We start from the raw sequence: 17,370 nt of genomic DNA, 5'->3' as shown, positions 1-17,370 counted from the left end.
ATCTAAAGATCCTAGTGTGTGCTATAACCACAGGATATACCTCCTGCTTGTGCGGCTGCAAGTGCCGCAGCAACTTGAGCTTGAACTAAAGCCTCTAGCTGGGCTTGTGTCATGCTAATTTGTCCAGACATGATCTTCATTGTAAAAGTAGCGTAAATGAGTATGGTTCGCGAGTAGGGCGATGACAGAAAAGCGTAAGCACGTAGGTGTTCTCATGAAATAAAGTCATGTGTATCTAAGCGTAATGCGAGCAAAGTTCTATATAATTCTAGCATACAGGCAATAAACATAAACCTTATTACCTAGGATGTCGAGTCTTGCACGTAGAGCAAAGCGTCGTTGTGGATCGTTGAGAGCACTGTACTGGTTATAGTCCGGTTTTAATAAAAACGTTTTCCCATATTAAAACCAAGTTCTCTATAACCAATGGCTCTGATACCAATCTGTCACACCCCCAAAATCCCACACGCGGAGTACCACCGCTTGGAGGCGTGACATGACCAGGATCAAGCCACCAAATATATCAAACATAGCATTTAATAATAATCATAGACATAATTGATGTTCAAAACCCAACATTGTATATGTAGCGGAAGCATTAAATGTAAACCCAAAACATAAGTATCAATGTGTGAATGTAAAAGTGTTTAATAAGCATTCACGTGTTCTTGTCCACAACGACCCGCTTTTCCTCTGGTGCAAGCTCCAAGTATACCTAAGGTCCTGCAAGGCATGCAGCAAATAATCAACAACTAGTTGAGCGAGTTCACAGAAAGTAAGTTCGTAACAGTAATGCGTAAATTCATCTAGTGGTGAGGGATTCTCACTATTATCCTTAACAATGGGGGATTCCCATTATGGTACTTACTAGACTAGTGCAACCATGTGTTCTTCTTAAACCGAGAACAGGAATACGTACAGGGTCACGCAGGATTTACGTGACGTGCCCTTCCCCGAGGACAGTGGTACGCGTGGGGGCTACGCAGGATTTACGCAGCGTGTCCTTCCGACCCGGAAGACAGTAGAGGGTATTGGGTTACGCAGGATTTACGTAACGTGTCCTCCCGACCCGGGAGACAAATGGCAATTACTGGGTTACGCAGGATTTACGTAACGTGTCCTGACTATCCTGAGGACGATGGTCTATAGTCTAGTGGATGCGTAAGTACGAGTAATCATTCCATATCAACATTCCAACCCAATTCCCAACCCGGGAATCCCATGCCTTGGCTGTGTGAACTCACCTTGGTTTGCTCGGCAGATACACAAAGAGTACGGGTAAGCTAGTAAATGGTCAACCACGTCCTATCATGGTTATTATACAAGTCAGGATTTGACTAAGGTAATACACGTATACATCATAGTAAACACGTAGGCATGTAAACAGATAAGAGCATAGCATTAACATTCTTGTGCGTTTCAAGATATAAGCCCAATGTACTCGGTCCCAATATCAAAGCCCAATCTAAAGAAGTTCAAGTATAAAACCCTCGGCCCAATCATAAATCTTGCGTGATCCGATACATCTTGTGCGATCCAGCTTCATTACCCAGCCCAAGTATCATAACGGCCCAACAATTAACACATAATAGCCCAATAACAAAACAGTCCATAAGTCCGATTGTGTGTGTACGTGCATATGGTCTCGAGTCGCAACAAGAAGGTCCCGAGTCGCAACGGGACTCGCAAACCCTGGTCTCGGCTCGTCACGGTCTGGTTACGAGTCGCAACATGACTCGCAACTGTGGTTGCGGCTCGTGCTGCTGTGGTCTCGAGTCGCAATCCGGACCCGCAACCTCGGTTTCGACTTGTGCTGCTTGTGCTAGTGATGTGGTTTCGAGTCGCAACGATTACCGATCTCGACTCGCAACCGTGTCGCAACAGGGCATATAACAACTTTCCATAATTTTTGTCAATTTAGTTCCGTGATTTCAGCTAACACATTGGGCAGTTTCACAATTCTGATCAATCAACAGTTAATTCGGATTTCATGCATATTCATATCAATTTAAGAGCATCGAATCAATAACCATGCATCTGAATAATATTCAAACAACCCATCTTAATCAAGAACATCAAACGTTAATAACATAGTCAATTATGCTAACATGAACCCCATATCATGCAAATCCGATTACTACCCATAGCAGCCGATAATCAACATGATCTCATCACAGCCGATTTTATATATAATTATCCGATTCTAAGTCTAGATCATAAATTACATTCACATATTTTTACCAACCTAAATCGATCAACAATCATCATACAAACGTCATGTAAACGCATGGACCATGGCATCATCACATACAATCGAATAACAAGCAAACAATATACACTAACCGATTGAGTGTAGAGAAGGGTGACCCGAACTAGAAGATGATCGCCGATTGCTTTGTGCCTCGTGCCGTCGGGTTTCAAGCAAACGAGAGAGAGAGAAAGAGATCTTAGGGTTTCTTTGTGTGATTGCGTTAAGTGACAAATGAGAGAACAAAACCCCGTTGATGGGTGTTTTACTCGCTAAGGAGAAGTGGGCTGAAACCCCTTAATGGGTTGTCCATGTTCCGAGTACAAGAGATGCGGCCCAATTGGGCTTGTGCGGTCGGACGGTGTTGTGCGGTTCGGGTTGGGCTCAATTAATACACACATAATAAACACACATATTAAACATAGCACATATCAAATAATCATTCGCTTAGTAAGTCAAGTTCATATAGTCATGACATGTTCATAAACATCACACAAAGATAGGCCTAAAGTTCGAGTTGTCACATCTTTCTTGAATTTTATTCGGTAACGTCAATCATGCAAACGGTAAAGAGGTTTGGTTGTGTTTGTGAATGTTTTACATGTGGTACAGAGGATTCTGGACTGCATATGGTAAATCAAGGACATTAACTTGTACTTGGATTTTCCTACTTTTGTGTAGAAAACAAGATGATGAAGTAACCCCGTACCTAAACTGTTTGGTAAACAAACTAAGTTTTCCGGAAAAGCCATTTTGATTAAAACTGTAACACCCCAAAACCCGAATGTTTATATTTGTCGTATGTCCATATAAGACACATCATGAAATAAATAACTAGGCTAATTAACCTAGTTAAGTATATGGCAAAACTATTAAATGGAGAGAGTTGTGCCAAATGTGTTCTAAGTGCTAACATGAGGGACTAATTGAAGTAAAATGGAAGTTGAGTTATTAAAATGAAAAATAAACACACACAAACACACAATTCGTGTGTGTTCTCGAACGTACAGGGGCTTCAAGAAGCCAAGCCCTAGTTCTTCAAAAAGCTTCAAATTAAGGGATGGTTCAAGGCTCAAATTCGTGAATTCTCATGGATTAATGATCACCATCACAAGGGGATCATAAGGTATGTCTCGATTCTCAGTTTTGGAGAACAACCGTGAAGTGGGTTTTGATGAATGTATGAATTCGATCAAAAATTGGCATGAATACTTGCTAATGTTATCATGTTTAAATCGAATCATGGCTGAATTTTAGTAATCTTAGGGATTTAGAAGGAAACCATGTTTATGAGTATGAGAAAGACTATGATGAACATGTGTTTAGTGATGATTTTGATTATGTTGATGCATGTGTTATGAATTAGGTTTTGATAGTAATATGATGTAGGTGACAATATGATTTTGTTTGAATGTAATGGTTCATGAGATGAATTTGGGAAGAACATGCTTAAACCACTTGTACACTATGCTTGGAATGTAGATTGCACACCAAGTGTTTGATGAAATGCCTAGTATAGGTTAGTGTGTGTTATCACTTGTATGGAATGTTAATTAAATAGTAATGAAGGCGATTATGTATTACAAGTATGAAAAGTGCTTAGTTATGATGTTGTGTACAAAATAACATGCTATGTGTATCGAGTAACAAAGCTGATTAGGATTAAAATTTGTTGCGCAACAATTTTGCAAAAATCATATAAAATCATAGGAAGGACCTGTGAGGTCGAGCCTTATATGCTCAAAAAGCTATTTAAACATATTACGTTTTGTGTTTGAACATGTTTGTTGAATTCGGATGTTAAACAGGCCAAAACAGTGCCCAAAGTCGGCAATACTGTTTTGACAGCAAGCTGTTTGGAAGCATTTCAGCTTCTGTGCTGATTTTGTAAAAATCATATAAAATCATAGGAACGTCCGATTGTTACGATCTTTATATGCTTAGAAAGGTCTCTGAGTGTAGATCATTTCATATTTGAACATGAAGAACTGAATCAGAAGATAAATGGGTTAAAATGTGTCGTGAACAGCTGCTGCGCAGAAAGTTGCTGCACATTTTTAGTATAAATATTAAGTAAAAATAGTTGTATTGTTATGCACACTTGTATGAATCATGAACTACTGATTTTAATAAATTATTAGTAAGTTATTTGATTGTTTTAAGTGTCTAAAACACTTACCAACTAGTTTATGCATATGATTGCACCAACGGGTCGAAACGGGTTGTTGATAGAAAATAGTAGAATGGATGTGTAAAAAACCAAGGTGTTAAGAGATGGTATGAAATGTTTAACGTATGAAACAAGTTGCCTAACTTAGAAAATGTTATCATTCTAAGTATGGAATTTTGAAAGAATAATGAACATGATGTAAATACATAATTATGCATGCTAGAAGCTCATGTATGACTTTTGTGATGATGAAATGATAAATTGTTAGATTGATTAGCATTGTAGTATTATGATACATGTTGAACTCGTTAAGCGATTGACACGTGAATAGAAGTGTGATTAGTGATGCGTATGATTACGTATACTAACTATTGAATGGATGTAATGGAATGAGATAATAGGAACGTGTCAAGGAGAGCTCAAGCATAGGAGGATAACGGGTCAAGATAAGGCAAGGTCACAAATACACTTATTGGAGCACTCAAGGTAAGTGATTTCTATAATCACTTCTTATTTTATTTAAGTAAAGTAGCGTTAGTTGATTAAGCATGATGGGGTTTGAAGTTTCATATGGTTTTGGTCGTATGAAATTGGTAATTTTAGCTTAGTAGACCGAATGGGACAATATAAAGTTGTAATGCTATGACGAATAATGTCTATGTAATGGCTACAGTATGTAACCGGGTAATGGGTAAAATTGCACATAAGTGCACCAACCGAGAATGGGGACTTAGGTTAATGGGTCAAAGTGAAGGTATACTTTAGCACGGAACGTTTGTACAAGCAATGTCGATAGTATTTCATGTGCCCGGTTAGTGTAAGGTGTTATAACATTAACATTATGTGAGCCTTAAGTGTAAACATATGAGTTGTTGATAAATGCATGACGGGTCGAATAATTCGTAATGGATAATAAGCCGAAAATGTATAAGTTAAGAATTTCCTTAACCCGGATGTTGGATTTTAAGTTCACATAATAGAATGTTAGTTTACAATCATGCAGGAAGAAACGGGAGGTTAATCGGGTAAACGGTTTAAAAGCTATGCAAGTTTTTGTGCGTGCGAACGACAAAACAACACAGCAGAAAAATGGCAAAACTAGAGGCCGTCGCCGACGCCCCTATGGGCCGTCGCCGACGCCTTGTGCATTTTCAGTTTTCTCCGACGCCTAATTTTCCTGTCTACGGAGGTTTCTGGCTACGCGAAAAACTAATAGCCGTCGCCGACGCCCTATAGGGCCGTCGCCGACGGCCTCCACATGTTTTAAATGCTGAAATTCGTTAATTAAGTTATTTTGTGTACCGTAAGCTTCGGTATATTAACCGTGGTCTACGACGGGCCTCCCAAGCATAATTTTGAATGTTTCCTTGATGCTTTTGGATCATAAATCCAAGTCTAAGCACTCCATAATTAATGTACGAGTATGATAAGTGAATGCGAATAGGTTAAATCAAGAATTGAATGTAAGTACGTATGTGTAGACATGATTATGTAAGCATTTAGTTATGTATATAGATAAGTAGATGTGTAGATATGTAGGTGCGTATGATTAGACGTATGAATATACGAATGCACGAAGTAGGATTTATCGCCTATGAAAAGAATGGGACAGGTATGCATGTATACATGGTTTCAATACGTTTGAGTATGGACGTTACTAATGATGTGCTTGAGATTGGAATGTAATGCAGGGATGAGAACGTCAGACTCTTGTAGAATTGAAGCCGAACCTGGAAGCCGAACTCGAAACAAAGGAATCCGAGAGGATAGTCGAATGAATTAAAGTTTATGTTGTTGAATGTTATATGATTTTTAATTGTACCAGATTATTGTTGTATGATGTTGTCAATGACTAATGGTTAAGTTGTATGTGATGTCCACAGGTACTACACGGATTTCTTCTACCACTATCGAAGATAAGCGGGCATAGATCGAGTCGAATAACAAGGATTGTACGGAAAGAACGGTTACGTAGTCTTAATTTTGTAACACATTAATTTGTAAAAAGGGAAGTGAATTTTGTAAGCTTCTTGAATGTGTGTATTATTTTAAGATCGTAAAGGAATTTTTAAAGCTATTTTTCCGCTGCGTTATCTTTAAGTTCTTACACGATGATCTTACAGGGAATCGTTCTTATTACGAACGGGTCATGCCCGAATTTTTCTTAAATAATAGTATGGTAATATTACTTTTCGGATTAAGAAATATGGGCGTTACAAGTTGGTATCAGAGCCCTGGTTTGAGAGAATCAAGTAACAGGAGGTAAATACTTGAACTCAAACCGGTGTGCTCTCGTGACCAAGAACCCGTGCAATCCAAGACTCGATCGAGGCCTAAAGGCAAAAGCGAATGTAAGTACGTATTAGATTATGTATTTGAAGGAAACTAATAGTATGTTTTGTGAAGGGTAAGCGCAATTGTTGGGAGAGATGATCCGTGAATACGGTCTAGGACCGGCATCGAGGCAAGTAACGGAACGAATTGACCCCAGGTATGTAAACCTAACGTATGGGCGTATGAAATGGTATGGATAAGCAAGTGAAAGAAAAATTTTGAACAAATTATGATAACGACATGGTAAATAAGTTTTGAAAATGTTACACGAGCCGAAAGTAAATTCTTCGGACATAAGGTGGCGATTACGCGAAGACACGAAACTAGTACGTGGAATGTGTACCTGGCCAGTACACAAGAAACGTATGACGTTCGTGAGACCGTGATAATTATTACAGGTATGTCCGATAGAGTTTGGTAGCAGCTGGGCGTGTGGGTGAAATGGTTAGTAAGACTCTCGGGGGATTGAGAGTACTTTGTAGGAATGAAATATGTGAATGCAATGCTTGAATCCGCGAGACGGATTCAAGGAATGAAATATGCGAATGCAATGCTTGAATCCGCGAGACGGATTCAAGGAATGAAATATGCGAATGCGATGCTTGAATCCGCGAGACGGATACAAGGAATGAAATATGCGAATGCGATGCTTGAATCCGCGAGACGGATTCAAGGAATGAAAGATACGAATGCGATGCTTGAATCCGCGAGACGGATTCAAGGAATGAAAGATATGGATGCACTGCTTGAATCCGCGAGACGGATTCAAGGAATGAAAGGCATGAATGCAATGTTCAAATCCGCGAAGCGGACTTAAGGTATAAAAAGGCGAAAACTAGTCTACATAAGAAGGGTCAATAGTTTGACCATGATTACGTCAAACAAGACATATAAGTAAATGTAATGCAAATGAACAAAGGAATGATAAGAAGGAAGATATTCGAATGTGAAGTGATTACATACCAAAACAAATAAATATTCCTTAAGTGATATGATCCAAATTATGTTTAAACTTTTGTATATATATATACATGATTATATTTATGTAAATGTGTTGTAAGCAAGAATGGTAGAAAGGATAAATGGGACATACGGGTCAGATGACAACCGCCATTTGAACTCGGTAGTTAATGATATGATTTGTCAAGTTTCATGCTCATAGGTGAGCTTGAAGAATGGAGACGCAATGTCACTAACCGGAAAGGAATGATCATCGTAAGGTATGGATAACGAATTAATGGAATTTACTTCCGTCAGATGTGTATAAAAAGAGTCATAACTTAAATAGGAGGTTATGACTCGACTAGAGGCTGATGTGTTAGAATAGAATATATATATATATACAAACCGTAATGCAAAGATGTAGAATGACTTTCAAAATGTTCGTAATGATCGTCAAGTGGTATAGAACATGAATGCCTGTAACTGTGGTAATTCTGATAGAATGTAAGTGATGACAAGTACCGTTAAGAAATACCAACCTTGATGCTTGGCTTGTTGGCCATGTTCATTTGAACAAGACACTGTAGAAAAGATACGCATGGCATAAATAACGATAGTAACCATGGAAATAATGCTTAATTTTTGTGTTAAGTATGGATAAGAGAGTTTAAGAAGGGTGATTTTGATTGTAACAATAAGTCTTTAAATGATTATAATATGCGTATGATAATATATCGACCCCTCCTATGAGCTTAAGGATAATCGGAAGTAACGATAGTAATGGAATGTTTAGGATGGCTCATAGTGAACAAAATGAAAGATAGCATATGATGTATGAGTAGAATGAAATAAATCGACTTATTTCAATTAGTAAATATACAAATGTAATATGCTTAAATAGGATGTTAGAAACAAGCCATAGACTTAGTATGTATGGTTAATAACTGCATACAATTGGAATAAATTCGATGAATAAAATGCTAGGGATAATATGTGCTAGAAACTAGCAATATGAAGTGAAAGACACTAATAAGAGCTCTGGAGCAGAATCTAACATAAGTATTGTGAATGAACAACTTGAAAGGGGTAAGAGTAGAATTGGTTTAATTTTAAATGAAAAAGGTTTCGGGGACGAAACCTTATTTAAGGGGGGTAGACTTGTAACACCCCAAAACCCGAATGTTTATATTTGTCGTATGTCCATATAAGACACATCATGAAATAAATAACTAGGCTAATTAACCTAGTTAAGTATATGGCAAAACTATTAAATGGAGAGAGTTGTGCCAAATGTGTTCTAAGTGCTAACATGAGGGACTAATTGAAGTAAAATGGAAGTTGAGTTATTAAAATGAAAAATAAACACACACAAACACACAATTCGTGTGTGTTCTCGAACGTACAGGGGCTTCAAGAAGCCAAGCCCTAGTTCTTCAAAAAGCTTCAAATTAAGGGATGGTTCAAGGCTCAAATTCGTGAATTCTCATGGATTAATGATCACCATCACAAGGGGATCATAAGGTATGTCTCGATTCTCAGTTTTGGAGAACAACCGTGAAGTGGGTTTTGATGAATGTATGAATTCGATCAAAAATTGGCATGAATACTTGCTAATGTTATCATGTTTAAATCGAATCATGGCTGAATTTTAGTAATCTTAGGGATTTAGAAGGAAACCATGTTTATGAGTATGAGAAAGACTATGATGAACATGTGTTTAGTGATGATTTTGATTATGTTGATGCATGTGTTATGAATTAGGTTTAGATAGTAATATGATGTAGGTGACAATATGATTTTGTTTGAATGTAATGGTTCATGAGATGAATTTGGGAAGAACATGCTTAAACCACTTGTACACTATGCTTGGAAAGTAGATTGCACACCAAGTGTTTGATGAAATGCCTAGTATAGGTTAGTGTGTGTTATCACTTGTATGGAATGTTAATTAAATAGTAATGAAGGCGATTATGTATTACAAGTATGAAAAGTGCTTAGTTATGATGTTGTGTACAAAATAACATGCTATGTGTATCGAGTAACAAAGCTGATTAGGATTAAAATTTGTTGCGCAACAATTTTGCAAAAATCATATAAAATCATAGGAAGGACCTGTGAGGTCGAGCCTTATATGCTCAAAAAGCTATTTAAACATATTACGTTTTGTGTTTGAACATGTTTGTTGAATTCGGATGTTAAACAGGCCAAAACAGTGCCCAAAGTCGGCAATACTGTTTTGACAGCAAGCTGTTTGGAAGCATTTCAGCTTCTGTGCTGATTTTGTAAAAATCATATAAAATCATAGGAACGTCCGATTGTTACGATCTTTATATGCTTAGAAAGGTCTCTGAGTGTAGATCATTTCATATTTGAACATGAAGAACTGAATCAGAAGATAAATGGGTTAAAATGTGTCGTGAACAGCTGCTGCGCAGAAAGTTGCTGCACATTTTTAGTATAAATATTAAGTAAAAATAGTTGTATTGTTATGCACACTTGTATGAATCATGAACTACTGATTTTAATAAATTATTAGTAAGTTATTTGATTGTTTTAAGTGTCTAAAACACTTACCAACTAGTTTATGCATATGATTGCACCAACGGGTCGAAACGGGTTGTTGATAGAAAATAGTAGAATGGATGTGTAAAAAACCAAGGTGTTAAGAGATGGTATGAAATGTTTAACGTATGAAACAAGTTGCCTAACTTAGAAAATGTTATCATTCTAAGTATGGAATTTTGAAAGAATAATGAACATGATGTAAATACATAATTATGCATGCTAGAAGCTCATGTATGACTTTTGTGATGATGAAATGATAAATTGTTAGATTGATTAGCATTGTAGTATTATGATACATGTTGAACTCGTTAAGCGATTGACACGTGAATAGAAGTGTGATTAGTGATGCGTATGATTACGTATACTAACTATTGAATGGATGTAATGGAATGAGATAATAGGAACGTGTCAAGGAGAGCTCAAGCATAGGAGGATAACGGGTCAAGATAAGGCAAGGTCACAAATACACTTATTGGAGCACTCAAGGTAAGTGATTTCTATAATCACTTCTTATTTTATTTAAGTAAAGTAGCGTTAGTTGATTAAGCATGATGGGGTTTGAAGTTTCATATGGTTTTGGTCGTATGAAATTGGTAATTTTAGCTTAGTAGACCGAATGGGACAATATAAAGTTGTAATGCTATGACGAATAATGTCTATGTAATGGCTACAGTATGTAACCGGGTAATGGGTAAAATTGCACATAAGTGCACCAACCGAGAATGGGGACTTAGGTTAATGGGTCAAAGTGAAGGTATACTTTAGCACGGAACGTTTGTACAAGCAATGTCGATAGTATTTCATGTGCCCGGTTAGTGTAAGGTGTTATAACATTAACATTATGTGAGCCTTAAGTGTAAACATATGAGTTGTTGATAAATGCATGACGGGTCGAATAATTCGTAATGGATAATAAGCCGAAAATGTATAAGTTAAGAATTTCCTTAACCCGGATGTTGGATTTTAAGTTCACATAATAGAATGTTAGTTTACAATCATGCAGGAAGAAACGGGAGGTTAATCGGGTAAACGGTTTAAAAGCTATGCAAGTTTTTGTGCGTGCGAACGACAAAACAACACAGCAGAAAAATGGCAAAACTAGAGGCCGTCGCCGACGCCCCTATGGGCCGTCGCCGACGCCTTGTGCATTTTCAGTTTTCTCCGACGCCTAATTTTCCTGTCTACGGAGGTTTCTGGCTACGCGAAAAACTAATAGCCGTCGCCGACGCCCTATAGGGCCGTCGCCGACGGCCTCCACATGTTTTAAATGCTGAAATTCGTTAATTAAGTTATTTTGTGTACCGTAAGCTTCGGTATATTAACCGTGGTCTACGACGGGCCTCCCAAGCATAATTTTGAATGTTTCCTTGATGCTTTTGGATCATAAATCCAAGTCTAAGCACTCCATAATTAATGTACGAGTATGATAAGTGAATGCGAATAGGTTAAATCAAGAATTGAATGTAAGTACGTATGTGTAGACATGATTATGTAAGCATTTAGTTATGTATATAGATAAGTAGATGTGTAGATATGTAGGTGCGTATGATTAGACGTATGAATATACGAATGCACGAAGTAGGATTTATCGCCTATGAAAAGAATGGGACAGGTATGCATGTATACATGGTTTCAATACGTTTGAGTATGGACGTTACTAATGATGTGCTTGAGATTGGAATGTAATGCAGGGATGAGAACGTCAGACTCTTGTAGAATTGAAGCCGAACCTGGAAGCCGAACTCGAAACAAAGGAATCCGAGAGGATAGTCGAATGAATTAAAGTTTATGTTGTTGAATGTTATATGATTTTTAATTGTACCAGATTATTGTTGTATGATGTTGTCAATGACTAATGGTTAAGTTGTATGTGATGTCCACAGGTACTACACGGATTTCTTCTACCACTATCGAAGATAAGCGGGCATAGATCGAGTCGAATAACAAGGATTGTACGGAAAGAACGGTTACGTAGTCTTAATTTTGTAACACATTAATTTGTAAAAAGGGAAGTGAATTTTGTAAGCTTCTTGAATGTGTGTATTATTTTAAGATCGTAAAGGAATTTTTAAAGCTATTTTTCCGCTGCGTTATCTTTAAGTTCTTACACGATGATCTTACAGGGAATCGTTCTTATTACGAACGGGTCATGCCCGAATTTTTCTTAAATAATAGTATGGTAATATTACTTTTCGGATTAAGAAATATGGGCGTTACAAAAACAAACTTAAGTGTTTTGAAATCACAATGGGAAAATAGTTTGTTGTGAGGGGGAGTTCTGATTGTTTATGCCAGGTCGATAGAGAATTGAAGTGATTCTCATCAGGTTGTCAAGTTTGTACAGTTTGTTTCAAATTTTCCCAGAAAATCAAAATTGAAACATATTTTGATTTTAGGGGGAGAAAAATTTTAAAAAAATTTGAAAATTTGAAAATGTCAAAAACATTAAAAATTTAAAAATGAGTTTTGTTGTGAAAAAGAGGAAATGATTGTAAATCAGTGGACTATCACAGCATGCTAAAGAAATGTAATGTAAAATGTGATAAACGGTCTCACTGATGATGTGACGATAGGTTTTTGTACATTTAGTAGATTTATTCGGGATATAAACCTAAAATTTCAAACTTATGAAATTCGTGGGGAACACTACTTGGATATATAGGTAACCCCTGAAATCTCGTTTGAAAGGTCTCGTATTCTGATATACTAGGTGTTTATACTCTATGATGTCTGGGGTATTATTCCGGGACTTCTGCTGAACGGTAGTTCTGACCTAGTCCTTGGCTAATACTTTCCACAAAATGCTTGAAATATAGCATAAAGCCCTCAGTTGATTAGACAATAAAATTGATAATCATCTGTTGTAGCTGAAAAGATCCTCTAAAGGGGACACACTGCTAAGTCGAAGCTGATATCTCTCTGCTGAACGGAAGTTCTGACCTGAGATCCCTCAGTTCTCGCATCTTTCCCCTAATTTATGTACAGACATCATTGTAGTGTTCATACCTGTAAGACTTAATATTGGGATTCTGGATACGGGAGTATATTCAAGAGGTGGGACACATGAATTGAAGTAAGTTCATAAAATACCTAAATAGTATCCTGAATAGATTGAAAATTGTATGAAAATTTAAGAGGACAAATATATCGTCAATCTACGTGAATCGTTTGGAACTTAAAACGATTAGAAGCTTAACGGTGCTTGTGTTATGTCTCAAAAACTGATATGATCCTCTTGCATAAACTCACAAAAATATGTTTGTTTTGCATTTAAATTTCTGTCTTTGCATTTATGTTTCATATTTTCAAAAATCCAAAAAGATTTTCGACAACTGATGGTGAAGAGCTGATTTTCAAAATTTCAAAGGCTAAACTTGATGAACAGACAGGTTGGTTAAGTCATTTGAAATGTTTAAAATGATTCATTAATTTGAATTAGAAATCAGAATGTTTCAAATTTGTAATCAGTGTTTAAATTGTAAAAATTCTCAAATGTTTAGTTGATTCATTAAATTGAATCACTATATTATTTGTTTGTGATAGAGTGTTTGAGATGTATGCAGATGATGCAGATGATGAGCTGAACAGAGAGAAGCCAGGAGATAATTTCTATGGTGGTAACAAATCCCAGATGTCTATCCTAGCAGGGTGATAGGGGAAGTCTGATGAAAGTTATAGCCAAAGAAAGAAAGATCCAGGCAGAATTTCTGAAGAAGACCAAGCTATATCCGAGAATGTCATGTTGAAGACTCTCACTGAAGATTCCGTCAACATTCAATCTGTTGATACGCAAAGCCAGGTGTCGATCCCAAAAGCACGGAAGCTTGACGCAAGGGGGAGCCTGAAGAATCTGAAGAAAGAGAACAACGGAAGCTGAAGACAGATCCACCGGGATTCTGTTTGAGCTAGAGTAGTTGAAGACTCTCACTAAAGATTCCGTCAACATCCAAGGGGGAGTTTGTTAGTGCAGTTGTCTGTCGACTACATCTTTGTTCGAGTTTTAGAGAGAGAGAAAGTCAAGTCGCTACGAGTTTCACTACGAGATTGACTACGGCAATATCCAAGGGGGAGATTCTTGATGCATTTATTGTCTATCGCCTTCGTCAATCCGAGTCGTAGTGAAAAGCCGGAAGGAATCAAGTGCATAATGTCATATTTAGTTAGAAATGGCAAGGTGGCAAACTTGTAATTAGTGTGAACTTTCATTAAATAGCCTTGACCATATAAATAGGGGATTATGTCACTAGTTTAGTTAGATTTTGAGTTAGTTCTTGATAGAGATTTTGATAGAAGATTTGGAGAAGACTTGGAGAGAAGACTTTCTAGAGAGAGAAAGTAGAGAGAGAAAGTATTGTATTTGTGATTCTTGTACCGTACACGTCAAATTTAGCAATGGAATCACATTAGTAGTAGGTTATCGTGTGTTCGGTCACGTTCGTTCACGGATTCCGCACGTGAAACGTTCGTTACGCAATCGAACGGTCGCAAAACCGGTCCTACAGGGCAGGTGGTAAAAAAAAGAAAAATAATGGTATAGAATGAAAAAGGGTTAGTCCTAATGCCTCCATCATTTACTTACTCGGGTTTAAGTTGGTAAGGACCGGGAATGTATTGTTGTGGCAAATTCTAGAGTCGTATGAACCAAGCGGCTATTCACACAAGAAACGAAAAATGAGCATTTAGTGTAAAGATATATATATTTGTATTGCTCGTTAAAGGCTCAAAACTCACTTTTGTGGGAAAAGGGTTTTTTTTTATGTGATCAAGTATATAATCAAATTTTAACTAAGTTTGTCATGCCTTTTCATAATTTTCTTCGCATAACCTGCTAGATTTCCGATTCAAATGCTAACGGTGAAGTTCTTCCGGAATTCCATGTATTCATGCGCTACCTGTAATCTGCACAAGTAACACACCTGCGTAACACAAAAGCAAATGTGACAAAAGAAATCAAAGCACTTAAACAGATAATCATGCAATAATCAAACAATACTCTAGCACAAAGCACACGAACTCCCCGACAACGGCGCCAAAATTTGATCGGAGTGTCGCGCCCCTGTCAAAGATAATATTTATATACCCAAATTACCTTAGCTAAGAGTTAGTGGTAGTAAGGGGTCAAACCATGAAGAGTTTGTGGTTTGTGTCCGGACTTGGTCGATTATCAAAAGTGGACCGATTATGAAGCTTGCAATTTGGATTAAGTATTTTGTTTGTTTTGAAAAGGGTGTCAGAATGAACCAAAAAGTTTGCTATTAACTATGAAAACTAATTATTTTAACTATTGCAAAAATGATTACTTGATTGAGATTATAATTAGAGACAAGGTTCACATCCGGTTCAGTCATTGTAAGCCTAGGGTTCCTACACGTTTTAACTTGATCTAGTTTAATTAGGTGATTAACAGATTTAGTGTCACGTGTCTTAGGTGCCAAAAGTTATCAACGTTCAAGGACGGACCGTAGTGCACTTCGTTACCAAAAACATGTAAATCCTATCCTATGACAAGGCATAATTGTGCATATTCATTTCACAAAATCAAATTTCATTACTCACTCGACAATTCATGAATTCAATACAAACGCAAGACAATTATCAAAAGATTCAAATACTAAACAACTTGTCACGAAATCAAATTAAATACAAATGTCGAAACCCTAGAAATTCTTACAAAAACCTACACCGGGGCGAAACCCCAGGAGACTAGTCGCTCATGGATGATGAGGATGAACACCGAGCCATGATCTTGGTCTTGGTCTTGAAGAGAGTGATGATTAGGGTTAAGTTTTTGGTGATTGTAATGGTAGTGGATAATAATGAAATGGTGATGATGGATTATTAGATTTAGATGATTGATGATGATTGTGTTGGAATATGGTGATGGAAAAAGCTTGTGAATGATGAAGATGATGAAAAGTGTCTCCAAGAATGTCTAATGATGTTCAAAATCCGTAACTCCTAATAATACCTTCAATACTTTCCTAAAAACTCGGTCAAAACACACTTTCTATGAAAAGCAGCCTCAGATTAAAATACGTCGCGTCGGTGGCGGGGGAAAGCTCGCGTTGATGACACATCATGCAAATCCTTTCTTCCAGCGACGCCCTCCGCTACTGGATATGGGCATATCTTGACGACGGAACGCGTCGGCAACGCGACTTTAGGCCGTCGCCGACGCAACACCTAAGTTCAGCTTTTCGTTTTCTTTGTTCCACGAGTCCGGTTGATCCCCATCACTTCCCGATGCTCCGAATAGCTCCTTAAACTCTGTTAGACCTGCAAAACACAATTTCTATCAAAGTAGGCCATTCGATACCAAAATTTATGTAAAAAACAAACTTAATACAGTAAAACAACAGGTTTTCAATCGCACATCACATCCCCACACTTATCTTTTGCTTGCCCTTAAGCAAATATGTTTTTCACTTTCGCATGGGTCGAACAAATTCGCAAAACGATACGCAACGTAATGCTTAATCTAACTCGCAAAATGAACCAAAGACGGGAAAGTGGAAAGGATGGGATTGACCGAATGGCCATCCGATCGGAGGGCCATTCGATCGAACCGCCATTCGATCCACTTGCCACACCGCCTCATCTCCTCTCACACACTATAAATAGGACCTGTCACATCATTCTTCACTGATGTGACAGCCTCCTTTGACCAGACGCACGCCCTCTCACTTTTCTTCCATTTCTCGGCGATTTCGGTATGTTTTACACTTGATTCTTGTACAACTTTGATCTATACATTATTCTCTACACGATTCCTCTTTGAAATCACACTTTTCACCATGAAATCTCTAAGATTTGAGCTCTTGAGAGTGACGTCATCATTGTGGTTAGTACAAACAGTTGTGTGATGTCATTCCAGTCAAGATCTAGCTCAGATCTAAGAAATTCCATGTGTTATTATGCCAAATCTTTGCTAAATCTAGACTTTTTTCAGCTAAAACTCATATTTTCCTTCATCTTTTCTTAAACTTTACTTAAAAACGGTGGAATCTGGTTCCAAACGGGCTGTAGACTTGATGACTAGTCTGGAGTCGGCTTGGAAATGGATTATCGCCGGAGAAGATGACCGAAGTACGGATTCCGACATGAACACCAT

At 37.5% G+C, this 17,370-nt stretch overlaps 2 long non-coding RNA genes across 2 annotated transcripts; both read left to right on the top strand.

Annotated features, from left to right (window-relative positions):
• The first annotated feature begins 3,020 nt into the window (after positions 1-3,020).
• Positions 3,021-6,497, top strand: LOC110899466. The gene is made up of 2 exons (XR_002570289.2): positions 3,021-3,374; positions 4,820-6,497. It is a non-coding gene; the product is annotated as an uncharacterized LOC110899466 (long non-coding RNA).
• Positions 6,498-7,438: 941 nt separating this feature from the next.
• On the top strand, positions 7,439-12,338 carry LOC110899467. Its single transcript, XR_002570290.2, has 2 exons — positions 7,439-9,215; positions 10,661-12,338. It is a non-coding gene; the product is annotated as an uncharacterized LOC110899467 (long non-coding RNA).
• The last annotated feature ends 5,032 nt before the right edge of the window (positions 12,339-17,370 follow it).

This window comes from Helianthus annuus, chromosome 7 (assembly GCF_002127325.2).
Source record: "Helianthus annuus cultivar XRQ/B chromosome 7, HanXRQr2.0-SUNRISE, whole genome shotgun sequence".
Lineage (NCBI taxonomy): Eukaryota > Viridiplantae > Streptophyta > Magnoliopsida > Asterales > Asteraceae > Helianthus > Helianthus annuus.
Note: the sequence above shows the minus strand (reverse complement) of the source record. Positions and strands in the feature narration are given on the sequence as shown.